This window comes from Galeopterus variegatus, unplaced genomic scaffold (genome assembly GCF_000696425.1).
Source record: "Galeopterus variegatus unplaced genomic scaffold, G_variegatus-3.0.2 Scaffold5322, whole genome shotgun sequence".
Classification (NCBI taxonomy): Eukaryota; Metazoa; Chordata; class Mammalia; order Dermoptera; family Cynocephalidae; genus Galeopterus; species Galeopterus variegatus.
The window spans coordinates 23,254-24,588 of record NW_007731433.1 but is presented as its reverse complement, the minus strand read 5'-3'; positions in this window follow the sequence as shown (position 1 = coordinate 24,588).

Here is a 1,335-nt window from a genome sequence, read left to right as displayed (position 1 = left end):
ACCACAACAACACGTTGAACTTTCAGAAGGAGAGAACAAACCTAAGGATACTAGAGATGGGGGGAGGGAGGAAAGGGGTTTGGAGAGTGATAGGTCAGGTGAAGGGCATAAAGAAAAATCACAATTTGTAATAACGAATATGCTAATAATAAATAGTAAAGATTAAAAAACCCAGTAAAACAAAAAAACCCTTGCTGAGGTTTCCAAGCCTCTGAGATGGTTTTAGTTTGTCTCCTGAGATGTCTGATAATAAAGCTTCTCACCTCACACCAACATTTGGAACTGATGAGTCTTTAATTTTTGAGAGGAAATTAGGGTGCTGGTAACACACCCATTCATTGGGCCCCACACTTCAGTGAGTTTTACTCCAGGTCTACCAGCTTCTTACAGTGAATACTGGAGAAAATTCCCCAAGTGCTTCTGGCAGTGGGAAGGGAAAAGGAACCATTTCAAACTATGCTAGAGCATTCTGTTCTTATGGATTTTGTCAGTGCCTAATTGACCTGGGGGGAGGAAAATACTCAACTCCAGCCCACTCTAGGCAGTTCTGTCCCCTCTCAGGGTGGGAAAGTGAAAAACACTTGTGAAGTTCATGGTTCAGAGGCACAGGCTCACTAAAAGATGAAACCCTAATTGTAAGAACCCTTCCCCTTCCCCCACACCTTACCTCTGCTCTACTAAAGGCCTTTTGACAGCACTATATTTTACCCAGTACATCATGTCTAGCTATGAAGAAAAAATTACAGTGCATGCTAAAAGGCAAAATACAGTGTGAGGAGACAGAGCAAGCACTGGAACCAGACTCAGATATGGCAAGGATATTAGAATTATGAGATAGGGAATTCAAAACATATATCAAAATGATAAATATTCTAATAATGCCGCTAATGAATAAAATGGACAGTATATAAGAACAGATGGACAGTGAAAGCAAAGAGAAGGAAATTGTAAGAAAAAGCAAAAAAGAAATGCTAGAAATCAAAAACTCTGGAACAGAAATGAAGATGCCTTTGATGGACTTATTAGTAGATTGAACACAGCTGAAGAAAATCTCTTATTTTGAGGATATCCTCAATAGAAACCTCCAAACCTGAAAAGCAAAGAGAAAAAAGACTGGGGGGAAAAAAAGCAGAACAGAATATCCAAGAACTGTGGGATAACTATAAAAGGTATAAATAACGTGTAACAGGAATATCAGAAGGAAAAGAAATAGAGAAATAAACAGAAGAAATGTTTGAAACAATATGTCTGAGAATTTCCTCAAATTAATGTCAGACACCAAACCACAGACCTAGGATGCTCAGAAAACACCAAGCAGAATAAATGCCAAAAAAA